Source organism: Aotus nancymaae, unplaced genomic scaffold, assembly GCF_030222135.1.
Source record: "Aotus nancymaae isolate 86718 unplaced genomic scaffold, 86718_ANA_hifiasm-v0.15.2.pri h1tg000009l, whole genome shotgun sequence".
In the NCBI taxonomy this organism is placed as follows: domain Eukaryota; kingdom Metazoa; phylum Chordata; class Mammalia; order Primates; family Aotidae; genus Aotus; species Aotus nancymaae.
In genome coordinates, this window is record NW_026988420.1 from 10,280,370 (window position 1) to 10,304,426 (window position 24,057).

Sequence of the window (24,057 nt, forward strand, 5' to 3'; positions counted from 1 at the left end):
AACTCCAGTCAGTCTCCTGAACCTTCTCCCAGATCCATCTGTGCACTTCCTTGTAAAATCCAGTTTCATTTTAATTTTGCTTTTTATTTTGTAAAAATGAATGGGGTACAGGTGTAATTTTGTTACATTCATAGGTTGTGTAGTAAAGTCAGGGTTTTTAGGGTCTCCAACACCCAAATAACATAGATTGTACTCATTAAGTAATTTCTTGCTTTAATAATTTCTCACCATCCACTCCTCTCCCACTCCCTCACTCTTTTGAGTCTCCATCATCTATTATTCCACACTCTGTGCCTACTCAGAAGTGAGAGCATGTGGTATTTGTCTTTCTGTGACTGCCTTGTTTCACTTAAGATAATGGCCTCCAGTTTCATCCACATTGTTGTGGAAGACACGACTTCATTCCTTCATGACACCACAGTATTCTATTTTGTATATATGTCATCTTTTCTTCAATCATCTGTTGGTGGACACTTAGGTTGATTCCGTATCTTTGCTATTGTGAATAGTGCTATGATAAACATACAGGTGCAGGTATCTTTTTGATGTAATGATTTCTTTTCCTCTGAGTTGATACCCAGGAATGGGATTGCTGGATTAAATGGTAGCTCTGTAAAGTCCAGTTTTAGAAAGAAACCTGCTAAGTCAATTTAGCAAGAACGCCTCCCCATCCTCCATATCTGACCATCCTTGTTACCTGATCAGATTCCTCATCCTCCCCATGCCCCAGGAGATGTCTGAGAACCCTGGCCTGCCTTCAGCAAGAATCCTGTCAGGCTGATTTAGCCTGAATCTCCCTTAACCCCTGATGTTTCTCGTTAATTTCCCATCTACCCTGATGATATCTTGATGTTTTCTCTGAGTTAATTTCCTATCCATTGATTCACCCACTCTGTTCCTTGGCTATAAATTTCTATTTGCCCATGCTGTATTCAGAACTGAGTCCAGTTCTATACTGGGATTTCTTTTCTCCTATTGCATTAGTTCCTGAGTAAAATATATTTTTACTGTCGGACATGGTGGTGCTCACTGGTAGTACCAGCCACTTGGGAGGCTGAAGTGGGAAGAATCACCTAGGAGTTCAAGACCAGCCTTGGGAACATAGTGGTAGCCTATCTCTAAGCAATTAAATATATATATATATTTTTGGCTTAGATGACTGTCCAGCTTTGGTTTTCTTTGACAGCCAGTCTGTCTAGCCCTCCCCTGGGAGGGGTGAGGAGCACACATAGGCACTGGCCACTCCATCAAAGGCTTACACTTCAGGGCTCCCCACCTCTCAGATTCTTGTGGCTGCTTAAGAGATCAAAATCAGCTGGTCCCCTGGATAGCCCAGGGAGCATTTATCAACGACACGCTGTCATTCAGGGTGATGGGTCTTTTCTTCCTGTTTTCTCATCAGGCCTTGTAAAAAGGCTTCAGTCAGCTGCATTCTCATTTCAAAGATCAGAAAAAGAAACTGCATTCTAGGCACTCTCCCTTTAATTCTCTTAGAAATTTGTAAGAGACGCCTACAGGTGGAATAAATAGTAATGGCAACTTGATACCCAGTGTCTGGAGCAAACATCCTGGTTCCAACTTGTGATTCAGACCCTGACCCATTTGAGAACAATGAGACCTATCTCCTTGAAGGATGCAATGAGGCAGTGTGTACAGGCATAAGGAATGCCAGGCACAGATGTGAGCTGTGCTGTTATTACTGCACATTTATTCCTAACCAGCTCTGAAGGTGCATGTATGTAAATGTCTATCTACGTGTGTGAATGTGTATTGTGGGTCCTTCTGAAGCTTTAATTAGTTCACATCATGGGGAGAGAAAAAAGAGATTGGATTTCCAACTACCCTGCTGTAGGGACAGGGACTGTCTGCAGCCCAGCTGAGAGGCTTAGAGATTGGGGTCCGCCTGTCCTTCAGTCTGGGTCCTGGCTGCTGGGTCCCAGTTGCTGGGTCCCAGGAGAAATGATGGTTCTGGGGCAGTGCCTGAGTTGAGTTCACTTTTCCTCAGGAGGCTGATACCTCTCCCTGGGAAAGCAGCCTGGCCTGAGGGATTTTCTTGGTGATGTTTTGTTTGCCAGGAGAGAACCGCCCTCACAATGGGTCAGCACATTTTCTGATTCAGCCATGCTTTTAGGAAGTTGTTATCTATAAATGTAAGACATCCTGTGCTTTATAAAGCTCATCATTCAATTTCCAGACAGCTGCGGTCCAGAAGTCCTTGGATTGAATCAGTCTTTCTTGCTTTGACTTCCACTCATCACTGGCCCTTTCAGTCCTGGGGGAGGCAGGATGAAGAGTTCTACATGACAGCTTTTTAAGGGTTTGAAGGTAGCAATTCGACTTTCCTCCAGGACTCCAGGCTCGACTCCAACAGCCTTCTTGGCGTCTCTGCAGGGATGTCTAACAGATGTCTCAAGCTCACTGTGCCCAAACTGATATCCTGGTCTTCCTCCTCAGACCTCTCAGCCCTTGGACTAAGAGTCTTCTCTTTCATTCTCACCCTACCTCATATCCACCAGGAGAGCAGGCTGGCTCCTTCTTCAGAGGATCTCACCTCCTTTCACCCCTTCACGCTTCCACCCTGCTCTGAGCCATGAACACATCTTGCCTGGATTATTGCAATTACCTTCCGTATCAGTCAGGGTTCCCCAGAGAAGCAGAACCAGTGGGATATATATAGATATATAAGTGGGGATTTATTATGGGAATTGGCTCACATAATTATGGAGGCCGAGAAGCCCCACCATCTGCCTTCTGCAAGCTGGGGAACCAGGAAAGCTGTTGGTGTAATTCAGTCCAAGGCCAGAGGCTTGAAACATGGAGGAGGGGGGCCCCTAGTGTAAGTCCTGGAGTCTAAAGGCCTGCGAACCAGGAGCTCCAAGGTCTTAGGGTAGGGGAAGACAGATGTCCCAGACCAAGAAGAATGAGAAAAAAATTGTCCCTTCCTCCATGTTTTCTTTCTAGCTGGGCCCTCAGTGGCTTGGACAATGCCTCACATTGGTGAGGGTGATCTTTACCCACTCCATGAGTTCCTATGCTAATCTCTTCCAGAAACACTCTCACAGCCATACCCAGAAATAATGAGCCTCCCTTAGTTCAGTCAAGTTAACACATAAAATCAACCATCACACCCCTAACGGGTGTATTCTTCACAGAGTCACTGGCTTTGAAGATGTGGGTCGGACCCCTCACTTTCCTGGGATAGCTCCCCTCTCCCAGATGAAGTCAAAGCCCTTTCGGTGCCTGCAATGTCCTCCCGACTCTTCTCCCCCTGCCTCCCTTGGCTCCTGCCCTGCTGGTCCTGGTGCTCTTCCTAACACGCCAGGCGCTGGTCATGGCATTATTTCTGGTTAAGGCCCTCGCTCTCCCTGTGCCTGGGGCCTGTCCCCAGAACTCTGCCACAGTCCTGCTCCGTCCATCACCGCCTTCCCCGGTGCCTCAGTGAGATGTGCCCCACCACCCGGGGTCCTCCTCTGCCTGTTCCCAGCACTTACCATCTCCCTTAACCTGCCATCCTTTTCCCTTTGTCCCAGAGCACCTCTCACTGTCTAACGTACCAAGTACTTTATTCATTTGTGGTGTGTGCTGTCTTGCTGGTCTCATCGCAAAGTAAGTTCCCTGGGAGCAGGGATCTTATTTTGATTTAACGGTGTAGCCCAAGGGCCTAGGGCCCTGCCCAGCACACAGCGGGTACGATGTGTGTTGAGTGAACGTGTGAATACTGACCCCTCCCTTTCCCGTTCCTTCCACCCTTCTGTGGATGGTGAGGTTTCTAGGGCCTTCTCCCCAGATGCACTGTTGTGGGCCAAGGGCTCTCTACATGGGTAGCCCAGAACAGATGCTGAGCCCAGGCCCAGACACACAGAGATAGGGGCACACTTGCGATCGTCCCTCGTGGTGTGGTGCGTCTGAGAAGAGGTAGCTCTCCTGACTCTGTGAGCATGTTTAGAGCACTCACTCCAAAAGGGGGAAGGGGGCTCTTGTCCCTCCAACCGGGTCGTTACATTTTCTGACTCATCCAAATAATTTTTTATTGACTGCCAGCCATTTCCTATTCCTCCCAGATTAGTCTTATCTGTATCCTCATCCAAACCACTGACACAAATGTCCAACCAGCAATCCCCGAGGATGCTGCAGCAGAAGCCCCTCATCCTGCCGATCTCCATCCGTCGGTCAGGAGAGGCTGTGGGGAAGGGAGGTAAGGTTCTGTGCCGCCAAAGCTCTGGGCCCTCCACCCTCACAGCGAGCCCCGATGTGGGCATCATCACCCTCACTTCATAGGTAAGGAAAATCAGCTTTCAGGGGAAACAGAAGCGTTTACAGTCTTTATTTACAAGTATGAAAAAAAGTAGTTTGAAAGAAAAAGTTGGTTTCTACCTGAGCATCAAAAATAGTCCAAAGGTGGGAGGAAGAAAATCTTACTACAGACATTTTTGGCTGGGGGGGAAAAAAAAAGAAACACCAAGAAGCGGCCTGGCTATCACAGCAAGACCCTGTCTCTACAAAAGCCTAAAAAGTTAGCTGGGCATGGTGGTGTGCACCTGTGATCCTAGCTTACTTGGAGGCTGAGCTGGGAGGATCACTTGAGCCCAGGAGGTCGAAGTTGTAGCAAGCTGAGATCAGCCACTGCGCTCCAGCCTGGGCAACAGAGTGAGACCCTGTCTCAAAAGAACAAAACGAAACAAACCCGAGAAGGTTTGGATGAAAGCAGCTCTTTCTACAGGCTGCTGGCTGGGCCAAGCTTTTGAGCTCCTTCAGTCTTCACTCTCTAAGGCTCTTCCCAATGTGCTCCCTGAGACCCTGCCCCTAGAATTCCTGAGGCCACTCCCCCTTTGCTCCCAGAGGTCCCACACCCTCAACTTCCTGAAGCCCCTCCTCTTTGGTTCCCTGACTCCCAACTTCTTCAAGGTGTCCTCCCATCTCTAAGGGTGGTCAGAGGGGTGTAGTCCCCCCGCCTCAGTCTCCAGGGAGCCCTGCTGCCTGTACCCTCTCCCAAGTGAAATGTTCTAGAATTCTGCCCAGAATCAATATCACATGACTGGGCTGTAATTTGCCATATCTGCCTTTTCTTCTCCTTTTATCTAAATTAGGAAAAGGTTCTTCTGTTTCCAGACTGGAGTACAGCCCCTCTTCTCTATGCTTTAACTATTTGTATAGTGCTTTGAGCTGCAAAATGCTTTCATGGACCCTATTTGATTTAGTCATCATGGCAGCCTTATGCGATAAACACTATCGTCTCCATTTTACAGATGACAGCACTAAGGTTCAGAGAAATCAGATAACTCGACCAAGATCAGGCAAGTCCTTAGTGGCTGGACTGGGATCTGGACCTAGGTCTGCCATTGCTGAGTGCAGTGTTCCTTCCCCAGTGTCAACTACCATGGTGTTTTGGAGAAGAGCGCTTCTCAGGGGACTTTCTTAGGGGTCTCCCCCGTGCACTGGCTTTGGCTCTCTCACAGACTCTTTCACAGGCTCTGGTTAAACAATATTCTCCTTGATAAAGAAAGTAAAGAGGGGGAAAACGGGAGGAGGGAGAAGTTGGGTTTCTGTCATTTGCTGAGCACTTACTATGTGCCTAGAACAGAAAAAGGTATTTTGCTTTTCTTTTTCCTTTAGAGACTGAACACAATCTGGCAAAGCATAGTTATCCTATTAACCAACTAAGCACTAGGGCAGTGAGCTGGTCTGAGGCCACAGCTACTTAGTGACGTATTTGGGATTTGATGTCTGTTTCATTCCAAAGTCTGAATACTGCAAAAGAGGAGATAAGCAACATGTGTCTTCCTTCCAGTCTTTATAACTCAAGTTCTTAGGGATTCCTTCAAATATTTAAAAGTTTTTTGTGAAAATTACTTAAAAGAACAAAGAAGTAATATTTAGAGTTTCTACTTGCTAAAATGAAATTCACTGAGATGGAAAGTCACCCGTGGTTAAAAGTTGACTGCACTAATTTTCAAGTCATATAAAGAAACTTTCAATTAACCTCTCTTAGTTACAATTATCAGCAGCGAAGCAGGATCATTGATAATTGTTATAACAGATGCCATATTTCATTTCCGATCTCAGTAGAAGAGTATTTTTGGGGTGTGTGAAAAATACCTTTCTACCCACTGTGCTGAGATGCCAGCGTTTCAACACATGTGAGTGCTTGTTTAGGCTGCCTCCTGGGGCGGTGGCCAGCTGGTGGCGGGAGAAATTGCACTGTCTTCTTGGCTGACATCCCAAAAGTATATGATTTTTTTTTTTTGAGACAGAGTCTCACTCTGTCACCCAGGCTGGAATGCAGTGGCACAATCTCGGCTCACTGCAACCTCCTATTTCCAGGTTCAAGCAATTCTCCTGCCTCAGCCTCCCAAGTAGTTGGGACTACAGGCACCCACCACCATGCCTGGCTAATTTTTGTATTTTTAGTAGAGACAGGATTTCAACATGTTGGCCAGCCTGGTCTCAAACTTCTGACCTCAGGTGATCCTTCCCTGAGAAGCTCTCTCCTCTAAAACACCCATGGCAGTTGACACTGGGGAATGAACACTGCACTCAGCAATGGCAGACCTGGGTCCAGATCCTAGTCCAGCCACTTAGGACTTGCCTAACCTTGGTCGAGTTATCTGATTTCTCTGAACCTTAGTGCTGTCATCTGTAAAATGGAGATGATCGTGTTTACCACATAAGGCTGCCATCATGAATCCATCAAATAGGGTCCATGAAAGCCTCACAAAGTGCTGCAATTATAGGTGTGAGCCACTGCCCCAGCCCAAAAAGTATATGATTCTGAACATGTTCGCCGCTTCTGCCACATATGTCCAGGCAATTAATAGATTGATCTAGAGGATCCATAGGTTTCTTTCTGAGACAGACTATCTCTTGTTCAATATCCTTGGGGTCTGTTGTGTTGTGGAATTTAGATCTATCAATTACATTGTAGATACAAAACAACCCCAGAGGGCTCTGGGGAAGCACCCTATGGTCAGTCTTAGTATTTCTGCAGCAAACATGTAAACTTTTACAATAAGTAGGATAAAGAAAAACTTCTAGTCCCACTTCCATTTAGGTTGGATTTTGCTCCCAATGGAGTTCTGGAAGGTCAGGTTTTGTGGAAAAATAAGTCTGTCACAAACTTATCGGGAAGACTCAGTTCTCAGAACTTTTTGTCTTTCAGAGCCTGCAGATAAGAGACTTTAATCCCGCAAGAACATTTCTTTGCAAGCCCTACTGGTGGTAACATCTAGAATTTATTGAATGCCCTGTTCTTAATGAGAAATGCAATGCATTTAAAATGCTGTTTCTGTAGGAAAATAAAATCCACTTCATGGGGATCTATTTTGACATGCTGTTTCTAGGATCGCAGAGTGGCTAACAGGGAGGACAATAAGAATTATTTGAAATCATGACTGGGTAGTCTTTAAGACATAGGACAATGGGGCCCAGTCAGGCTCCTGGCTCAGTACTTACAATGTCAGGGGTAAACTGAGTCCAAGCCAAGAGAGTTTTCAACAATAACAGCTGAAAGAAAAATGTTTTCTGGTTAGTTACCCAGGAAGTTATGAAGAGGAAAATGTATTTCTTTCTTTCTTTTTTTTTTTTTAATTGCATTTTAGGTTTTGGGGTACATGTGAAAAACATGCAAGGTTGTTGCATAGGTGCATACGTGGCAGTGTGATTTGCTGCCTTCCTCCCCTTCACCCATATCTGGCATTAATCCCCATGCTATCCCTCCCCAACTCCCCACCCCCCGCTGTCCCCCTACTCCCCCACAACAGACCCCCGTGTATAGTGCTCCCCTCCCTGTGTCCATGTGTTCTCCTTCTCTCACCACTCCTATTCAATATAGTACTGGAAGTTCTAGCCAGAGCAATCAGGCAAGAAAAAGAAATAAAGGGTATTCAATTAGGAAAGGAGGAAGTCAAATTGTCTCTATTTGCAGACGACATGATTGTATATCTAGAAGACCCCATCATCTCAGCCCAAAATCTCCTGAAACTGATAAGCAACTTCAGCAAAGTCTCAGGATACAAAATCAACGTGCAAAAATCACAAGCATTCCTATACACCAATAACAGACTTAAAGAGAGCCAAATCAAGAACGAACTGCCATTCACAATTGCTACAAAGAGAATAAAATACCTAGGAATACAACTAACAAGGAATGTAAAGGACCTCTTCAAGGAGAACTACAAACCACTGCTCAAGGAAATAAGAGAGGACACAAACAGATGGAGAAACATTCCATGTTCATGGTTAGGAAGAATTAATATCGTGAAAATGGCCATACTGCCCAAAGTAATATAGAGATTCAACGCTATCTCCATCAAACTACCAATGACCTTCTTCACAGAACTGGAAAAAACCACCTTAAACTTCATATGGAACCAAAAGAGAGCCCGCATAGCCAAGTCAATTCTAAGCAAAAAGAACAAAGCAGGAGGCATCACACTACCGGACTTCAAACTATACTACAAGGCTACAGTAATCAAAACAGCATGGTACTGGTACCAAAACAGAGATATAGACCAATGGGACAGAACAGAGGTGTCGGAAAATGTATTTCTTAATAATGCTGGAGGGCCAGTCACAGTGGTTCATGCCTGTAGTCCCACCACTTTGGGAGGCCGAGGTGGGCAGATCTCCTGAGGTCAGGAGTTCGAGACTAGCCTGGCCAACGTGGTGAAACCCTGTCTCTACTAAAAATACAAAAATGAGTTGGCATGGTGTGGGCACCTGTAATCCCAGCTACTTGGGAGGCTGAGGTGAGAGAATCGCTTGAATCCGAGGGGCAGAGGTTGCAGTGAGCCGAGACAGCACCATTGCACTCCACCCTGGGCAACAAAGCGGGACTCCGTCTCAAAAAAAAAAAACAAAAACGCTGGAAAAAAGATATTTTTTCTAGAACATTTTCTATAACATTTCTATATCGAAAACACTGGATAGAATTTAGTTTTATGGTACATGTTTCTTCTTTAAACTTCCTTGGTCAGGAGCTTTCATTGAATGTCCAACGCAAAACAAACCAAAGCAGCCCTCACTTACAGTGTGCCTCTTCTGCCACCCACACCCCCACACCACCCCAAATGGCATCACCAATCTGTGTACCAAGGCTCCTTGGGCACTGCAGAGAACTCACAGGGATGCCACAGCATAGTTTGAATTTTTGAGAGAAACAGTGATACTCAACATCTGTTGGATGTTGACTAACTTTAGATGATGCTACATTCCTTTCAATTGTGGCATATTTTGCAAAGCTGGGCTTTTGGTGGTTGTTGAGATAAAAAGCAAGCACCACCCCAAAATCAGTATGGAACAGGAAATGAGGGCGGCCATGTCCAATTGATTCCAAGATTTGGGAAGCCGTGCAATGCCCAATGGGTACACACGGTTCATTAGTAAGTCATTGTGGGGAAGGAAATCAAAATATTTCCCTCCAAAATATTGAAAATTGTTAAGTTAAAGACTCTGCAAACGCAGGGGGAACACTCGGCTTGAGCTTCTGTTTGCTGGATGGCAGCACAAAAATCCTTCCTTATTGGAGACGGCATTTTGCTTATCGGCTGAGAGAAAGCAGCGGCAGACACCAGAGGAATCTAGGAACAGATTTTACTCTCTTCCCACACACTTCCCTGACTTAATAGACTGGAATTGCTCTTTTCTTTGTCTTGTCACTATATGGTATTTATGGCTTTGCTAAAATACTATTTAAGCAAGGTCCCTAAGCCACTGCTTTCAGAAATACTTTTGAACTGAGGCTTCTCCTGTATGATAGATACACGGCAAGTATTCATACATTTCTGCATGTTTTTCTTTTGTTAATCTGACTTTGGTTTTCAGGAGAGTGTCTCCACTAAGAATCTAAAAAGGGAAAGAAAATAAATTATGCTTTCTCCCCTGCAGTGGTTATTTAAGAAGGATATAAAAGCATTGTTTTTCCTTCAATTTCTGTGTATTAAATTGTGACATAAATGTGACACAAGGATGAGACACAAATATTCATGAAGTTATTTGGATATAACTATTCAATACGTGGAACTTTTAGGGATTTCTTTTGGCCTGTGGGCACCGTGAAAAATTCACTGAGACATTGGGGGTGCCCTGAATGGAGAAAGTTTGGGAACCTCTGGTATAGTTCCCTGAGTGCTCAGATGAAGAGGCTCGGAATCACCCTTGATTTCTCTCTCTCTGTTTTTTAAATTTATTTATTTTACTTTAGGTGCATACTATATCTGGCATTTCTCCCCATGTTATCCCTCCCCACCCCCCCTCCCCACCCCTCGCTGTCTCTCCCCTACCCCCCCAACTGCCCCCAGTGTGTGATGCTCCTCTCCCTGAGTCCACGTGTTCTTGTTGTTCAACACCCACCTATGAGTGAGAACATACAGTGTTTGGCTTTCTCTTCTTGTGTCGGTTTGCCGAGAATGATGGTTTCCAGATTAATCCAAGTCCCTACAAAGGACACGAACTTATCATTTTTTATGCCTGCATAGTATTCCATGGTGTATATGTACCACATTTTCTTTGTCCAGTCTATCATTGATGGGCATTTGGGTTGGTTCCAGGTCCTTGCTATTGTATACAGGGCTGCAATGAACATACATGTGCATGTGTCTTTATAGTAGAATGATTTATAGTTCTTTGGGTGTATACCCAGTAATGGGATTGTTGGGTCAAATGGAATTTCTGTTTCTAGATCCTTGAGAAATCGCCGCACTGTCTTCCACAATGGTTGAACTAATTTACACTCCCACCAACCATGTAAAAGTGTTCCTATTTCTCCACATCCTCTCCAGCATCTGTTGTCTCCAGATTTTTTAATGATTGCCATTCTAACTGGTGTGAGATGATATCTCAGTGTGGTTTTGACTTGTATTTCTCTAATGATGAGTGGTGATGAGTGTTTTTTCATATGTTTGTTGACCTCATATATGTCTTCCTTTGCAAAATGCCTGTTCATATCCTTTGCCCACTTTTGCATGGGGTTGTTTTTTTCTTGTATATCTGTTTTAGTTCTTTGTAGATTCTGGATATTAGCCCTTTGTCAGAGGGGTAGATTGCAAAAATTTTTTCCCATTTTGTTGGCTGCCAGTTGGCTCTAATGATGGTTTCTTTGGCTGAACAGAAGCTCTGAATTTTAATTAGATTCCATTTGTCTATCTTGGCTTTTATTGCCATTGCTTTTGGTGTTTTAGTCTTGAAGGTCTTGCCTATGCCTATGTCCTGGATGGTTTTGCCTATGTTTTCTTTCTAGTGTTTTTATGGTGTTAGGTTTTATGTTTAAATCTTTAAATCTGGAGTTAATTTTGGTGTAAGGTGACAGGTAGGGGTCCAGTTTCTGCTTTCTGCACATTGCTAGCCAGTTTTCCCAACACCATTTATTAAACAGGGACTCCTTTCCCCATCGCTTGTTTTTGCTGGGTTTGTCAAAGATCAGATGGTTGTAGATGTGTGGTGTTGCTTCTGAGGCCTCTGTTCTGTTCCATTGGTCTATGTCTATGTTTTGGTACCAGTACCATGCTGTTTTGATTACTGTAGCCTTGTAGTATAGTTTGAAGTCCAGCAGTATGATGCCTCTGGCTTTGTTCTTTTTGCTTAGAATTATCTTGGCTATGCGGCTCTCTTGTGATTCCATATGAAGTTTAAAGTGTTTTTTTCCAGTTCTGTGAAGAAGGTCATTGGTAGCTTGATGGGGATAGTGTTGAATCTATAGATTACTTTGAGCAGTAGGACCATTTTCACAATATTAATTCTTCCTAACCATGAGCATGGAATGTTTTTCCATCTGTTTGTGTCCTCTCATTTCATTGAGCAGTGATTTGTAGTTCTCCTTGAAGAGGTCCTTTACATCTTTGTTAGTTGTATTCCTAGGTATTTTATTCTCTTTGTAGCAATTGTGAATGGCAGTTCATTCTTCCTTTGGCTCTCTTTAAGTCTGTTATTGGTGTATAGGAATGCTTGTGATTTTTGCAGTTGATTTTGTATCCTGAGACTTTGCTGAAGTTGCTTATCAGTTTCAGGAGATTTGGGGCTGAGACAATGGTGTTTTCTAAATATACTATAATGTCGTCTACAAATAGAGACAATTTGACTTCCTCCTTTCCTAATTGAATACCCTTTATTTCTTTTTCTTGCCTGATTGCTCTGGCCAGAACTTCCAATACTTTATTGAATAGGAGTGGTGAGAGAGGGCATCCTTCTCTAGTGCCTGATTTCAAAGGGAATTCTTCCAGCTTTTGCCCGTTCAGTATGATATTGGCTGTAGGTTTGTCATATATAGCTTTTATCATTTTATGATACGTTCCATTGATACCTAGTTTATTGAGAGTTTTTAGCATGAAGATTGTTGAATTTTATTGAAGGCCTTCTCTGCGTCTATTGAAAGAATAGTGGTTTTTGTCTTTGGTTCCATTTATGTGATGGATTACATTTATGGATTTGTGTATGTTGAACCAGACTTGCATCCCTGGGATGAAGCCTACTGGATCGTGATGGATAAGTTTCTTGATGTGCTGTTGCAATCTGTTTGCCAGTATTTTATTGAAGATTTTTGCATCAATGTTCATCATGGATATTGGTCTGAAGTTTTTTTTTTTTAGTCGAGTCTGCTGGGTTTTGGTATCAGGATGATGTTGGTCTCGTAAATTGAATTAAGGAGGATTCCTTCCTTTTGTATTGTTTGATACAGTTTCAAAAGGAGTGGTACCAGCTCTTCTTTGTATGTCTGGTAGAATTCGGCTGTGAACCCATCTGGACCTGGACTTTTTTTGGTTGGTAGGCTATTGATTGCTACCTCTACTTCAGCCCTTGTTATTGGTCTATTCAGGGTTTCAACTTCCTCCTGGTTTAGTCTTGGTAGAGTACAAGTGTCTAGGAATTTATCCATTTCTTTCTGGTTTACTGGTTTATGTGAATAGAGCTGTTTGTAGTAATCTCTGATTGTAGTTTGTATTTCTGTGGGATCTGTGGTGATATCCCCATTATCATTTTTTATTGCATCTATTTGATTCTTCTCCATTTTCTTTTTTATTAATCTGGCTAGTGGTCTGTCTATTTTGTTGATCTTTTCAAAAAACCAGCTCCTGGATTTCTTGATTTTTTTGAAGGGTTTTTTGTGTCTCTATCTCCTTCAGTTCTGCTCTGATCTTACTTATTTCTTGTCTTCTGCTAGCTTTTGAGTTTTTTTGATCTTCCTTCTCGAGCTCTTTCAATTTTGATGATAGCATGTCAATTTTAGATCTTTTCTTGTTTCTCATGTGGGCATTGATTGCTATAAATTTCCCTCTTAACATTGTTTTAAAGGTGTCCCAGAGATTCTGGTAAGTTGTGTCTTCATTCTGGTTGGTTTTGAAGAACATCTTTATTTCTGCTTTCATTTCGTTGTTTATCCAGTCGATGCTCAGAAGCAAGTTGTTTAGTTTCCAAGTGGTTTTGTGGGTTTGAGTGTGTTTCTTGATCCTGAGTTCTCGTCTGATTGTGCTGTGGTCTGATAGACTGTTTCTTATGATTTCCATTCTTTTGCATTTGCTGAGGAGTGATTTGCTTCCAATTATGTGGTCAATTTTAGAGTAAGTGCAATGTGGTGCAGAAAAAAATGTATGTTCTGTGGATTTGGGGTGGAGAGTTCTGTATATGTCTATTAGGTCCGCTTGGTCCAGATCTGCATTCAGGTCCTGGATATCATTGTTAATTTTCTGTCTTGTTGATCTGTCTAATATTGACAGTGGAGTGTTGAAGTCTCCCACTATTATTGTGTGGGAGTCTAAATCTCATTTTAGGTCATTAAGAACTTGCTTTATGTATCTGGATGCTCTTGTGTTGGGGGTGTGTATATTTAGGAGAGTTAGCTCTTCTTGTTGGATTTATCCTTTCACCGTTTGTAATGTCCTTCTTTGTCTCTTTTGATCTTTGTTGGTTTGAAGTCCATTTTATCAGAGACTAGGATTGCAACCCCTGCTTTTTTTTCTGTTCTTCATTTGCTTGGTAAATCATCTTCCATCCCTTTATTTTGAGTCTATGTGTGTCTTTGTATGTGAGATGGGTTTCCTGAATACAGCATACCAATGGGTTTTGACTTTTTATCCAGTTTGACAGTCTCTGTCTTTTGATTGGGGAGTTTAGCCCATTTACATTCAATGTTAATATTGTTATGTGTGAATTTGATCCTGCCATTTTGTTACTGGCTGGTCTTCTTTGCCATTAGTTGACTCATTTTCTTCGTTGCATTTTTGGTCTTTGCCAACTGGTTTGTTTTGCAGTGACTGGTACTCGTTCCTTTCCATGCTTAGTGTTTCTTTCAGGAGCTCTTGTAGGGCAGGTCTGGTGGTGACAAAATCTCTCAGTAATTGCTTGTCCATAAAGGATTTTATTTCTCCTTCACATATGAAGCTTAGTTTGGCTGGATATGAGATTCTGGGTTGAAAGTTATTTTCTTTAAGGATGTTGAATATTGGCCCCCACTCTCTTCTGGCTTGTAGGGTTTCTGCTGAGAGATCCACTATGAGTCTGATTGGCTTCCCTCTGTGGGTGACCTGACCTTTCTCTCTGGCTGCCCTTAGAATTTTTTCCTTCATTTCAACCCTGGTGACTCTGACAATTATGTGCCTTGGGGTTGCTCTTCTTGAGGAATATCTTTGTGGAGTTCTCTGTATTTCTTTAATTTGAAATTTGGACTGCCTTTCTAGGCTTGGGAAGTTCTCCTGGATAATATCCTGGAGCGTGTTTTCCAGCTTGGATTCATTCTCTCCATCATATTCGGGTACACCGATCAAGTGTAGATTAGGTCTTTTTGCATAATCCCATATTTCTTGGAGGCTTTGTTCATTTCTTTTCACTCTTTTTTCTCTTGTCTTGCCTTCTCTTTTTATTTCATTGAGTTGATCTTCAATCTCTGATATCCTTTCTTCTGCTTGATCAATTTGGCTATTAAAACTTGTGTTTGCTTCAAGTCGTTCTCATGCTGTGTTTTTCAACTCCATCAAGTTGTTTATGTTCTTCTTTAAGCTGGTTATCCTAGTTAGCATTTCGTCTAACCTTTTCTCAAGGTTTTTGGTTTCTTTGCATTACGTTAGAACATGTTCCTTTAGCTCAGAAAAGTTTGTTATTATCCATCTTCTGAAGCCTGTTTCTGTCAATTCGTCACACTCCTTCTCCATCAAGTTGTGATCCTGTGTTGCTGAGGAGTTGTATCCCTTGAAGGAGAAGAGGTGTTCTGGTCTTTGATGGTTTCATCTTTTTTTGCGCTGTTTTTCCCCCATCTTTGTGGATTTACCTGGCTGTGGTGTCAGGGAGCTGTTTGATGAGGTCGCTTGTCTGCCTGTGGAGGCGCTACTGGGTTTCTAGGGACTCCTTCAGGTTACTAGGGAAGCTTCCTGTATCTTTTTTGTTTATACTGGGAGATTAGGTCCGCCTCTTCCGCTGACCTGTAGGCGCTGCTGGGTTGTCAAGAGTGCAGTCCCGTTGCTACATAGGCTTCCTGTGTTTTTTGTTAAAACATGTAGCCCAGTCCCACCCCTCTAGTGGGGGGTTGTGCCCTTCCACCACTGGGTGGGATCATTCACGGTTCAGCTCAGACTGTGGCTCTGGCTGCACAATCCACTAGAGCCAGAGCTTCAGCCCTCTGGGGTTTGTAGGGGAGGGTAGGGACCCATCTGGCTGCACCGGCCATCTCCCCCTTTCAGCTTCCTCTCTCTCTGGTCATGGGATAGGGGCCCACCCAGCTGCTCCCGCTTATAGCTCCCTCTCTCTTCAGATGGGAGGAGGGGGTGATAGGTCAGTCCACAGGCTCTCCGGGCCATCTTTTGGGCCTATGTGCCAATCCGGGACACCGTCCTAGATTATTATTCAACTCTGTGCTTGTAATTCCGAGTGCTTGACTGGCAAAGATCCCCTGTTCTGTATATTGCTGAGGCTTTAGGGGAAGCACTGTATCTGGACCGGAGTGCCAGATGGGGAGCCTCCGACTTGCCAGTCAGATGCACTTTCTGGGTGAAGCAGCACCCCTCCCTGCCTCAGTCTGCCCTGACTGGGCTTTGCTTATCATCAGACCAGACCCGTTGAAATGCACCTGGTACCTCAGTTGGAGCTAGGAGATCTCTAGATTTCTGCATCTCTCTCACTGGGTGTTGTGCCCTGGAGTTGTATCTATTTGGCAATCTTGGATCCCTTCCAATTTCTCTTTTTCATCCTCCCAAATCCATGAATCAATTAGTAAGTCCTCTTGCACCACCTCCCACAAAATGTCCAGAATCTGTTCTTCCATCCACCACCACTGCCGTCACCATCGTCAAATCCAGCATTATCCACGGCAGTCTTTCTGCTTTGGCTCTTGCTTTTCAATAATCCATTCTTCAGAGGTGTTTTTTAAAAACATAAAATAGACCATATTGCTCTACTGCTTCCATGTTTCTTCCAGCTCTCCTCCAAGGGCTTCCACTTCCATTGAGGGATTAAACCTTTTGGGTCAATGGGGAACATTTTGGAAATCCTAGCATGGGAAGAGGTCAACACGGGTACTTCAACCATACCAGGAGGCTGTGTTCAAAGTATCAGCTAGTTGTACAACCACATTCCGATACTGCTTGCAAGTTCAATAGAAGCTAGGAAAGGAAACAACCACCAGAGGAGAGATTATGTGACTCATGGTCACAAGCCCCCTCCCCACAGGACTAGGGGCAAACACTTGGCAACTCACAATTACTTGGGGATAGAAGCCCAGGCAGCCCTGGCCAGCAACGGCAAACCCGCTCGGGTCCCTTCCAGGCTGTGGAAGCTTTATCTTCGCTTGCTCAATAAACTGCTCACTCTCTTGGTCCGTGAACTCTTGTATGGAGCTGGAACACTCACCATGTGGGTAAGGCTTCTTGCTCGATTCTCTGAGCAAGGGAAGCCAAGAACCTGAGCCTGAGACCCAAGCTGTGGATCCAGTTACACCTTTGAAAGCCCTCCGGACTGGGCTATGTTGACCCCACTTCCTTTCCTGCCCTTCTGGAACCCCCCTCCTTCCCTTGCTGCAGCCTGTTCTCACCTCAGGATGCTTTCACTTGGCCTTTCCACTGTCTGCAAAGTTCTTCATCCATATGAAGATCTTCCAACACCTGTCTCATTCCCAAGCTTCAGCTCCAATGTCACCTCCCCAGCAAGGCTTTCTACAACTGCCACCACTTGACCCTCATCTCCAATCACTACATATATTATTAAGTCGTTTTATTTTCCTCACACCATTCATCACTCCTGAACAGACCATGTTCTTTGGTCTGTAGATTTGAGAGCAGGAACTTCACTTTCTTGTTCACCATTGTTTTCCCACAACCTAGAATAGTGCCTGGCGTTTGATGGAGCTCGATAAATATTTGACAAAATTAGTCACTGAGTGATTATCTCATATGGTTGTGTGTTTGGATTATTCACTGATAGCTCCTGAGAAGATTAGGAGTTCTGATTAGGAGATTACTTAGTTCATTTGACTGACATATTTATATAATCATACATCAATAATGGGGATATGCTCTGAGAAATTGCATCATTAGGCAATTTTGAAATTGTGTTGAAACCATCTTTACAAAAATCGTAACAGTGAGAAAATCATGGGGGTGAAGGAGATCTGATCTGGCCAACCCTCATCTTGCCTTTGGCCTTCAAGATGTCCATAAAAATTCCTGGGTTTAGGCCAGTTAACTTTGGGAGACATTTAGTTTATAGTTGAAATGATAACAGCTCTTCCTCAAACTCAACCACCTTTGTAAAGCTAATGAGAGACTACTAGGCCATGAGGAGCGAGGAGCCTGAATTCTGCTAAGGTGTAGACATAAACGATTGCCAGCCATTATTCCAGAGGTCACAAGATATGCAACTTCAGTCACTCCTGCAGACAACATCACTGTTGTAGAACCTAAGATTGGCCTTTTGAGATGCCTTTTCAGGGTTTTTGCATGTCTGACACCTACGGCTCCTCCTGGACCCACCAGCCACTCCTGTGGCCTGCTCAAAAGAAGTAACTGTGAGCAGAAGAACCATTTCTTATACCCTTATGATTGCATCCCCAATCAATCAGCAGCAACAACTCCTTGCTAGCCGCCCCCATCCTTTCCCCCAAACCATCTTTGAAAATCTCTAATCCTCAAATGCTCAGGGAGATTGATTTGAATAATAACTTCATCTCCTGCTTGGTTTGGCCAGCCTCATGTCAATTAAACTCTTTCTTTACTGCAATGCTGTGGTCTCTGTGAATTGATTTTGCTTGTGCAGCAGGCAGGAAGAGCCTGTCAGGTGGTTATAGTGTGAATATCACAGCGTGTGCTCACACAAACCTACATGGTACACCCTATTGCTATATGGTGTAGCCTATTGCCTCTATGCTACAAGACAGACCACGTGTGACTATACTGAACACTGTAGGCAATTGTAACACAATGGTAAGAATTTGTGCATCTAAACATGTCTAAACATAGAAAAGGTACAGTAAAAATACATTATTATAATCTTATGGGACTATTGTTGTATACATAATCTGTCAACTGAAATGTTATGTGGCAGGACTGTGTGTGTATATATATTTATATATAATATGCATTTATATGCAAAAGATATTTTACAGACTAGGTCTAATCAAGGACAGGGGTTTCCTACATGCTTGGGAAGAGACAATAGATAGTTACTTTATATGAACCCCATTTTTCTTAGCAATACAGATGGTTTACCATAAGTAATCATGTTGAGTTGGATAGTTAATGAAGCAACTTTGTTATATCATTTGTTATTCTTCACAACAGGCAAGCGTCCCCTACCCCTTATTTTTCTTTCCTTTTCTTTCATTAGGAAATTGAGGTAAGACTTACAAAGAAACTTTACTATAACTGCAGCATCCAACCGAATGCTAGAATCCCATTGTGCAGCCTGATCATGCCGATGTGTTTTCCTTAGCAATAAATCCAGGAAGAGTGCATGGTAAAGCGGCAGTCGGAACAGGTGCAGAATTATTTGACATCTCTGGCAAACAGCAGTGGGGATTAAACAGAGCTTTCTTTAATAAGATTAATTCTCAAATACTAAGAGTGGTTTGGCATATTCCCAAAGATACAAGGCACTTGTATCTATATAAGATTAAAGAAGCTTTCACACAAAGCAATTTTGATTTTCAACATCAAAGAGATGCTTCAGTTGCATTGCACGAGGGAGGCATGGGGCAACTAATGCAGAGAGTGCAAAACCTTTCTAGAAAAGACAGTTTGCTCAGTCAGGAATTGCATCTAGAGCTTTCGCTACCCAGGACAAACAGGGCATTGTTCTTAGAATTATAGGATTAGGGAAAAGAGGGAAGTGTCAAGGGTTAGGAATCAGCTTGACAAACACCTCAGACAGGTGGCTCCCCAGTGATAACCTTGGCTTTCCAAGGATGGGAGCTCAGTGCCTCCTGAGACCGACTGTCGGACAGATCTAATAAATAATAAATAATGACCATGACAGTGTAATGATAAGGATAACAAAAATCACAGCCACCATTTCCATGTGCCAGGCACTGTACTTAGCATGAATCAAATGCAGACTTCTGCTGCAAATCTTCTTCCCTTGGGTTTCCAGCCAGCCTTCTGAGGTCTGCTCCCTGAAGCTACACAGTCCAGACTTGCTTCACAGTGAGCTGCAAATATTTGAAGTACCTTTTATGTTCTTTATCTGTTTTTTCTTCTGTGCTAAACTCCTACTTGCTTTTTGAACCTGATAAAGGTATTTACATGGATTGGTGTTACATTTCATCTTGCAGGATTTGCCTCACCCCTCTAGGCTGCCCAGACATTGGTGAGTCCTGATACTATCATTTAGTGTATTCACCAGACCTTATCCAATGTGCTTCTGAAAATGATACACTTCCAAGTCTCCCTCTTCTCCTTTTTCTCTTTCTTCTTTCCCTCTTTCCTTCCACAAACATTTACGGAGAACTTTTTAATGTGCCAGACACTGTGTCAGGCATTGGGGCTGCAAGGTTGCATAAGGCACACCTATGGATAGTCTTCAGGAAAGCTTCTTGATTAAGCAGAAAGACAGGAAAATAAATTAATAGACAACATAGCATGATTATGTAATGAATGAAAAAAAAAAGGAGAGTTTTAACAGGAGTTGGAAGATAAATCATCTGTAAAAGGACATGACGGGTAGCTAGCAAATGCCAGCACTGCCTCTGGCCCCTGCGGCATGGGGCCCATGAGGGAATCGGGCAGTCCCCACTTAATTAAAAGCTAGCTAGAGGATGTTCCCGGGAGCTTATTTATGAAGGGCCTATGTTGTTAATGCCCTATGTGGCAGCCTTTTCTCCTCCCTCCCCCTGGCCAGGAGGGCTCTTCCTCCCACTGCTGACCTCCCTAAAGAATCAAGGGCAGCTGCCTTGGCTAGAGGGTCTATGTTTTCACATGACAGACTGCAGAAGCCGTGAGCACTCTAGATTTCAATGGGGGATCAGGGAGGCAGAGAATCAGAGAGGAAGGGCATCTTTTACGACCTGAAATTGCCCCGTTAGTCATTGGGAAGGCTGGTAAGACCAGGAGCAAAGGGCCTTTCTGGTTTTGAGTGCCTGTGGGTTTCTTCCAAGCATAACTACTCAAGTCACTTAGAGGCCATTCTCAATCTGAAGACTGGACTCTTTAGATGTCCAGGCAAAACAGCTCATTTGTACACACCACAGAGCCTAGGATGGTGCCAGGAGTTTGCAAGTTTCCAGGAGTTAGGAATTTTGCAGGATACAGAATGGGTGACCTTGGTAGACATGTTATCCTAGGTTAGACCTATGTCCTTGTCCAAAAAGGGGTATCCTGTGGCAGTGAGCTCTTCCTAATGAAAAAGAATGTCCGCAGCCAAAAGGCTACAGAGTTCTGGGAATTGGCGAGTTCTAGACCGGGTTCCTAATAGTACCTGGGAACGGTACCTGAATCTCTCTTGGGTGTCTCCAATAACCTCTGAGACCCTGTAAAAAGCTGGTTTTACAGACTGGTTTGATTAGGGCTGCAAGCTCCAGCTTTTGTCAGGAGTTCAGAAAATTAGGCCTGGGTGAAGAGTATTGTTTTTGTTGGATATTTGTTAGTGTGTCCATGAACAGGATCAGGTGTAGCTCCCAGGGCCCTCAGCCTACAGTCACAGCTAAGTGCAAACCACACACATATACACAGCCACATTCCAAAAGCACTGCTTAAAGCTGTCAGTCAACATAAAGCTAAAGTTGATCATGACCATCAATCAAAACTGGGCCGGGGATCTTCTATGGATACGGAGCTGAGAGACAGGCTTGGGATTTGGGGTGTGCTGCCTAAGCCCCCCTTTCTCCTAGAAAGCGTCAGTCTGAGAGGGCACAGATGCCTGATTCCACATTTGGAGTTTGGAGGGATTAAATATGAAACACAGAATAAACTCTGTTATTAAACTCACACTTTCTATTTTTAGTGGGATAGGAAGAACATAGGCACATGCTTCTATACAAAGAGATTTTGAGCTATGCAACACAGAAGTGAAGAGACTGGTAAACCATTAAGATCCAGGAGAAGACCAGTTGGTGCTCATGGATTCTTGGCTGAGGTCTGGAAGGGCTGAGGAATTTGCAGACAGGGTCCGTCTTAGCAGGATATATCAGCCCCATCTCCAACAGGAGAAATGGGAGGACAGGGCTTCACCCTGTCTCCCGGCGCAAGAGAAGCCTTGAACTTTGGTAGATAGCTGTATGTGTCCTTTCCAACCAGAGACCTCAGTATATTCATGGGCCTTATTTTTTTCTGCAGGATCCAGTACATATTTCTGCCAGCTCCTCCAAAATGGGATTTTATTTGGAGTCCTACCCTTTCTTCAGAATTTCCTTATCACTTCATAGCAAGTCTATTCACCCATTAAAACCCAAGTCAAAGTCATCTCGTCTGGGAAGACACGAATTCTCTTCCAGAAGGAGTCTCTCTTCCCCACCGCTCGGTCACTGCCTTTCTCCTATTGCACTTCTCCTTGGTTTGTGTGTCTGCCTCACCCATGAGACTGTACCCAGCACCATGTCAGGCATGCAGCAGAATTTCTACAGAAGGATGTGGACTGGATGGATGACCCAAGGGAAGGAGAGGCACACAGGAGGCTGACCACAAATGACATTTCTGCTTTAGAATTTTCAGCCCCCGTCACTACACTTTCCCTCCTGCTATGAGGAAAACTCAAGAGATGAGTGATGGGTGGGCTAAGACAGCAAGCTGGGAGCTGGTGAAGAAGATAGAATGGGCAGACCTTGGCTGTCACTGGGCTTTTGCCAGCTGATACTTGGAAACCCTAGCTGGGTCAAGGCGAGAAGCCTCATTTCTGTAAAGGACTCCAAGGATTCCATGGTGCTCTGCAAAGGTAACGCGTTCTTGTTGCTGTTGTTTTCCTCTACCGTAGCTGTTGATAACCTTGTTCATTAACTGGCAGGATTCTTGGCTGAAGTCAGTCTGCTGCTTTCCCCCATGAGGGGAACAACTGATGACCTATTTCTGTGAATTCCATGGTGCCAGGCCTGGGTTGATCTGGACCCACATTAATACATGCCAGGGGGCAAACACTGAAGTATGTTCTGGCAGCCCCCCCTTAGACCAGTCAGTGCCGTTTTTAGCAGTATAGACACCCAGTGCACTCATTACAACATGATTTCCTAGGGCCTTTTTTATAAATAGAATTTCAAATATATTCAGGTTTGAACTTTCAAGGAGGGTGACTCGGAGCCGTCACTTGGCACAGAACTCTTGTAAAACACTGATCGTTGGTCACTGCTCACCATCTCCCTAGAAGACCAGTTAGGTTTGCTGTTCTCCCCCCTGCCAACCCCTTACTGTAGAGAGGTGGGGAAGGGAAATTCGAAGCTGAGTGTCTTGCATTTGGACCATAGGAGTCGCTTTGTGGGCAAGGCTGGAATTTTGGATCTGGGGAATTTCTTCCTGGCTGGGGGACAGATCTGTGCGGGCTGTCAAGGAAGAAGTCATACTATCCACACTCATACTTTTCCCCGGAGCTAGGGGCTCTCTGGAGGGAAAGTGACCCCTTCTCCTTTATTTGTAGAAATATCATGACCCAACAACGGCCTTCACAATGGGGAGGAGCTGGGTCAAAGCTGAAGTCAGAAAGACCAAGGGAATGGAGAGGCCGAGAAAGGGCGAGAGAAACAAAGAAGTCTATGTACTTAGTGCTTCTTTGTTGCCCAGACCCTCCACTCTGCTCCCTGGGGTCTCCCTTGGAGGAGGAGGGGGGCAGGAGGGGAAGGGGGCAGGAGGGGAAGGGGGAAGAGGAAGAGGAGGAGGAGGGGGAGAAGGGGGAGGAGGAAGGGGGAGGAGGAGCGCGTTGCTAACGTGCGCAGCCCTTACCCGAGCCAGGCGCCCGCCCGCGCATATCCACCGGATCTCAGGCCCCGGCGTTTGTGGCGGCTCTCGGTTACCATGGTAACCGTGCCCCACAGCCTCCCCGGGCCCCATCTAATCTGCGCGTGTGGGTGGCGGGGAGTTCTAAGCCTTTGCACCTGCCGTCGCCTTCCGGTTCCCAGCCTCTCTCCTGGTGGGGAACTGTTTGGACCAAGCGTTATCGGCGGCCAGAAAGTTTTCCTGCTGTCTGCGAGAAGGTCGCCTGGGTCAGGGGGAAGTTGCAGTCGTGGGGATTGTGTTTCCCTGAATGGAGACTGTTCACCTCAGACCGCCAGGCCGGGACTTTCTAGAATCCTGGGGCCCAGCGCTGAGCTTGTGGTGGCTGCTTAGATGAAGAGATGGGACATGTGGCTCTGAGAGCCCAGAATGGGCTCACTGGAGCTGGTCCCCAGGACAAGGCCCTCAGCAGCCTGGATGACCGCCCCTCTACACTCGAGTCCTTTCCAGGGGCAAGGAACTGCCCTGAAGGAGATAGAGAGTCCCACGAAAGACTCTCATCTGGGGCCAAGGGTTGGAGAAAGCCAAGTTCTCATGCTCTGGCCACTGAGTAGACTTGCAGGAGCTGCAGAGTGGTCGGGTGGGGAGGAGGCGGGGCTGGAAACCGTTGCTATCTATGTGGGCATCTATCCTGGTCAGTTGTCACAGAGGTTTCGGAAGGACCTCAATCGTTGAGGTG